Source organism: Etheostoma cragini, chromosome 8 (assembly GCF_013103735.1).
Source record: "Etheostoma cragini isolate CJK2018 chromosome 8, CSU_Ecrag_1.0, whole genome shotgun sequence".
In the NCBI taxonomy this organism is placed as follows: domain Eukaryota; kingdom Metazoa; phylum Chordata; class Actinopteri; order Perciformes; family Percidae; genus Etheostoma; species Etheostoma cragini.
The window spans coordinates 10,061,702-10,067,808 of record NC_048414.1 but is presented as its reverse complement, the minus strand read 5'-3'; the positions used below and the strand labels follow the sequence as shown (position 1 = coordinate 10,067,808).

The 6,107-nt window shown below is 37.1% G+C and overlaps 1 protein-coding gene and 1 long non-coding RNA gene across 3 annotated transcripts in view; one reads left to right on the top strand and one right to left on the bottom strand.

Moving 5' to 3' along the window:
• The window catches only part of lysmd4 (LysM, putative peptidoglycan-binding, domain containing 4), a 2,810-nt gene extending 1,665 nt beyond the window's left edge, over positions 1-1,145 (bottom strand). Inside the window, exon 1 of one of the 2 annotated variants that reach the window (XM_034879781.1) lies at positions 910-1,145. The gene's annotated coding sequence lies outside the window, so the exon portion shown is untranslated. The remainder of the gene's footprint in view (positions 1-909) is intronic. The other variant, XM_034879783.1, reaches the window with a different exon arrangement.
• Positions 1,146-3,834: 2,689 nt separating this feature from the next.
• Positions 3,835-5,402, top strand: LOC117948427. Its single transcript, XR_004657442.1, has 3 exons — positions 3,835-3,881; positions 5,117-5,182; positions 5,359-5,402. It is a non-coding gene; the product is annotated as an uncharacterized LOC117948427 (long non-coding RNA).
• The last annotated feature ends 705 nt before the right edge of the window (positions 5,403-6,107 follow it).

The following is a 6,107-nucleotide window of genomic DNA, read 5'->3' as shown; positions in this document are numbered from 1 at the left end:
ATATATATATCCACAAGTAAGCAACCCATCTGTTATAAGAAACATTTCATGAGCATGTCCGTTGTCTTGGCTGTCTTACCAAAGAAAAAAAGAAAAGAACATGTGTCAATTTGAAGAGTGCAAGCATGTGCAGTTGAGTTGGGCCCCCAACACAAAACTAATGTTCATATTTTGGTCACAAGAAGCTCAAAGATATTTGGTTAATGGCAACATATCAGTCTCGAGTACAATACCTCATGTCATAAAACATCCGTATTATAATTGCAATGACAGTTGCTGTCAAGTAAGAGTGCGCCCGCTATGTTTTGCTCACTTTTTAAAGACGAACTGCAAAACAAATGGAGCAACACGCGTTGTCATGGTTACCTGGGATTAAATAGAGCTAAAGTTAGCTAGCTACATCACACGTGTCCTTGACAATTATCACGATTTATGGAGTCGTGTAGATTTAAGAGTGTTTTATATTTCGGATTAATACTAATGCCTCATATCTAACGTTACTATGACTCTGACTGGTTTGATTTGCGTTCCCAACACCTATTACGTTACAAACCGCACAAGAGTTCACTTGTGGGTCGACAGCTCCTTTTGGGAGACCAAAGCAAACAGAAAAACGCACAGTAGTTCGTTTGACAGCACTCTACTCACCATGCATGTTTTAAATACTAACATGAAGTATTTACGTGCATTTTACATACCTATTTACGTTATATAAACTAAGTTAACGCAAACAACAGTAGCAGGTTAGCTTTTGACAGCATGTAAAGTTATCCTACATTCCAGGGCAGACAGCAAGTCAGCGAACTGCTTTACTTCAGCTCCAGTTACAGTTAAGTTTAGCCAGCCAGCTCATGTGCTCGACACCACTACTAACAGAAATACAAAGTCATAAACTACTAAACTTGTTACCTTATCCAAATGCTTTGGCAACAGTATGGCAGGACAACCCCTTCCCACTGCAGTCCTACCTGCTACTTACATATTACAACTTATTGTTCTCTTAACATCTATGATTACAACCTTCCTTTCTTTGACTGTCTATGATTACAACGGCGACTTGTGTCGCGGCGCTGGCTACTGGTTAGCCTACTTATTCTTCTTTGTGCTTTAAAGAAAGATTGCATCGCTAACTTTGCACTACTGCCATCTTCTGGAGATAGTTAACTCGTACAGTGTCTAGTTAGCGTGTCCGATTTTTCTTAACATTCTCATTAGGAAATTGTTGTTGTTGTTGTTGTTGTTCTTCTTCTTCTTCTTCTCTTGTTCAATAGTGAATTGCATGTGCATACCTTTCTTTTACTGTATATGGTGCATACCTCCAGTACGTTCTTCACTCATGCTCCTGTTATCCCAAATCGTTTCTTTTCTTCCAACATGAACCTTCTAAAAAATATATATATTTCTTGTAACAAGCACATGCTCAGTTTCTGGTATCTCACAATCACAAAACTCTGTTGGATGTTTCACTGTAATGTGATGTTTATGTTGCTGTCTCAGCCTGCTTATTTTTACTTGTGTTTTTCATTTTGTTACCCTACTCCTAAACTTAGCCAGTGTAAATGGCTCCGTTTTGTTGCGTTATCCCAATGCTGTTGCTAATGTTGAGTTAGGCCTATACTTTTCACCACATTATTTATTGTCCTTCTGATTTTGATAATTTAATATTGACTTCAATTCATTACCTGCCTCTTTTTACAACCTGTCTGCTCTCTCATTTCTCTCACAGAATTAATAAATGTGCAGCGACCCTCATGATTGTTATGTTCCCCCCGTCTAACCATTCTTCAATTTGTAAACAAGACTTCATAAAGACCATCCTGATGACCTCTGGCTGTACCTGACTTTATGTATTCAAGGGCCAGAGCCGACACAGTTGCCTACTTCTTTTTCTTTTTGAGTTTTATGGCGTTGGCATCATGGATGTATTACAAGACCAACCATCCCCATGTATATTATTAAAAAGAATGTACAGTCTATAAGCGTGTCATTCATGTGTCCACCACATACACTGTAAAAATAGTGGACATAGCAGCAATGACGTCACACATTGGTTTGTGGAATACCGTTTTGAAGCATGGATGTATAATCCCCCGTACACTGTCCTACTGCCTCAAATACTTGCAAGTACCACATATGTGTACAAATCAAATACAACATTTACTCCACTTTGAGTAGCCTACTATACAAAATGAAACAGTTAGTAGCAAAGTGATCCCATTCATGTTATTGTACATTCTATAGTCCAGACCAGTTGTGTGAGTTGGTTCAAATCCTTCCCATATACAAAGTTCAAGAAGCTACTGAAAATAATGTATTTTCTTGACCACGCAGATCGCAGATGGTTAGCCTATTTCTTCTTTGTACCCTCTATAGAATGTGACACCCCGTTGGCGATAACACCAACAATCCTTTTTATTTCCAAAGAACCCTCACAAAAAGGTTGAAATTAGGGAAATTACATTTTTATGCTAATTTGTCTTTTTTTGTTGTTTTTTAAATTGGTGTCATTTTGTTTGTCAATTGCAGTGTGTGACACTGTGGGCACGACTGCCGCACACACACAGATTTTCTTATTTATTTAACAACTGTTCACATTCATTCATTAAAACATTACAAGTGAAATAAATTTATGGTAATAAGAATCAAATTGTGAATTCACTTTCTGTCAATCTTAGAAGAAACTAGAGAATATAAAAGATGTACACATTTCATACTTAAAGTACAAAAATATACACAGATTCATTGCAATATCTTTTTGTATGATGGCTTACAGCTCTGCACTAAAAATGTGCCCATATCATATGTTCAAAAAACATGTTTTCTATATAAAAAAAATTATTTGAGATTTCCTTTTCAGAGTATTTTCTCTTTAAAACTTAAATGCTGATTACTATTTAGTAACTAAAAAAAGCTCCCTATGTCCGACATCTGTTGGTAGAAAGTCCTCATTACATCTCATCTAATCCATTGAAGCATAGTACTCCTCTCTGTAAGCTCCCAAGTACAAGACTTGTGGTGGTGAGACAGCAACAGCAAACAGCGAGAATGCTAGAAAGTGAACTGATCCAGATTGATCCCTATAGGTCCCCAGGGAAAAAACCAAAAAGGTTTTTAGAAAAGTCAGCATCTTGGTTGGGCTTTCTTTGACCACTAGATGGAGCTATTGATCTTTCATATCTCTTAACATTAGTTCAAAGCTGCTCGTCTGCTTATCAGATGCAGGGGGGCTTTTGGCAAGGGATAAAACATTACTTTAATTGCATTCTGTTATTGATTGCTATTGTTAACAAGTATGGAATATTCAGTTTGATAGTTTATCTGAAAATATTACAGCCATGGTTAATTGTCTCATGAATGCCGCCACAAATGATCCACCAAAAGTAAAGTCAAGATTGAGTCAAGATCCAATGTCCAGCTCAGGCAAAATGTCAATTTTGTACACAGGATTTAAGGGAACATTTTGCACTATAAAAAGAAAACTCCAACACTTAATTAATTTGGGAATCACAAATGTAACTGTTTAAAATGGCTATCATATTCAGTAAATGCTATTATTTTGAATCAATGTCCATTTCGGTTTGGCACGTGAAAAACGTCCTGCCTACAAGAAACCTGATTGGTCAACACTAAACAGTGCGAATTAATTTGAATGTACGTAGGTTGATAGCTGTAATCCAATTTCTCCCATGAGATGTGCAGTTTATAACAGAAAAGTGACTTTGGGGCTTATTATAAACAGTGAATGTCTAAAAGGGTTTGAGGCATGGCCTAACCCAGACCACTTTCTTCCGTCTTGCCAAAAAGTCCTTTCAAAGCGGCAAAGTTTGAGGTGACCCCGTTTGCTGCAGGGCAGTGCGCAGTATATACGTAGGACGACAATGGTAAGCAAATTATGATTTTACGCTAACGTTAGTAAATATTAGCATAACACGGTCCGTCGTCATACAATCGTCACCCATAGTCATAAAATGATACCTTCAGTAATATGTCAAAATAGTTCACCTAGCAGAAATATAATAATGCATGACTTCATAGCTAGCTAAAACCACATATGTAGAGACCAAGGTAACTAAGAAAACGTTAACGTTAGCTAGCTAGCTCAAAAATTCACACAAGCTTAGCTAGCTCATAAACGTTAACTTACATTTAGCTAAACTAGCTACTCTATAGCTGCTAACGTTACAGTCTTTGTTATAGGTCAGTTACTTGTGTCATTATGGGAATAACTTTACATGTTTAAAAAAAAGCAAAAATAAAATAAAACTTAATTTTTTGTCAACCGGACTGGTTGCACGGGGGCATTCCTATAAAATTACTAAGTTGTGCATGCTTTAGCAATGCAAGGCGAATGCCAGTTTCAGTTAACACATACTCTTCTTGATTGGTATAAATGAGTATGCTTTTTAAGATTACTGAAACCCCATCAACAATGCTCATAAAGTACTTGGCCTGCCAATATTTTGGAAGTTTCTAATAATATGGAGAGTAGGGATGCCCTAAAAACCTTTTGTTTGCCGGCAGTCCTTACCGAAATCCTTTAAAAAAGAATATAAATAGAATATATGTATAGTCTGATACTATTCATTTTCATTACATTCATCTTGACTTTATTTTGACATACAGCTGCACAGTGTACACATAGCCTACAGTAAACCTGAATTACATTATCAAATCAGTTTAAGGCTTGACAGCTAAATAGCTCTACTTATTAATATGATAGAAATAACCTACATGAGTTGCCCTTGATAGTTTCCTGTAATAGTTTGTGTAATGTCCTACAGTATTTATTGTATGGTATGACATTTATTTTTGCTGAGTGATTTATACAGGATTTGAACTCATAACGCTGTGTGTTTCTTGTATCTTCATAAAGCACATGGGGCTTTTTTTGACAGTGTTGATGATGTACTGCTGCAAACAATGCATTGGTCATAGATTGGGTTTGATAAGGCTAATTCTGCTCCATCAAAATATGCCTTGATTGGCCTTGATACAAATCAGGTCTAGCTAGTCTAGCCTCAGGGTCAAAATACTTGTGACTTTATTTATTTGTTTTGTGAGCTGTTGCCCACAGAGAATACCATTGATATTGATACTCACCTATGGTCAATTAAAGGTGCACTATCATAAGGAAGGAGATGCAAAGAGATCCCAAGCCAAGCAGGAAGAGAAAGCAGTACTGGTGAGAATTGCGACTGAACTCTAATGCTATCTAATATGGCAAATACCTGTGATTTGATCAGTAGCTGCAATGTACAGTATGTATTTTTTTGCAATTCCTATTAAGTGAAAGAATGAAATTTAAAACTTGTCGGAACAGATATCAAGCATAAAATACTTGTTGTCCAAACAACAGAGTTTCAGACGGAGAAAGAGAAAGCACACCTACGTACTGTAGAGCAGAAAGAGAGGAGTAATAAGGTAAGTTGTGTTGTCATCACACAAACCATGACATTGGAATAGTGGCAGGTGTCATTGTGGAATATTTTGCATATGGCTAACTGAATTGCAGTCCATATAAGCATTTCCAGAAAGCACTTTTTCAACGGAACCTTTTTAAGTGCTTGTTGTCAGTAGTGGTAGAAGCAAGGACAATGAATAGAAAGTGACACAGAGACTGAAAGGAACTTTTCCCACTTCGGTTCCCCTACAGGTTGGAAGCTGAATTGTCCATTAGCGCTCACGTAATGTCCCATTTGAACTACAGATCTGTTACCCGATCTGGCAAACTTGTGTAACGGACATTTCTTCTTTTAACCTGTAGGGTGACCGAAGTCGGAAAAGTTCCTTAATGTTGCTTTAAAGGTGCCTTGCCAAAGTTTTTACTTGTATTTTTTTTTTTTATATGCTAGGTCCATATGTGTTTGTGTTGTATTGTGAATGTGAAAATAAACTGCTACCTCCTCTTGTCAGCTCTAGCCACTAAAAATAAATAAGCAGAATCAGTTCAATTACAAAAGCTGGTCAGTCTAACATTTTGCATGAGTTCATTATTATTCATGAGCTTGCCCAGTTGCGCTGGTTAAAGGCTGCTGATAGCCAGGCCCTCTTTGGCTTGCTGTTAGCCTCATTGAATTGTAATGAAAAATAGCACAGCTGAGTCTCCC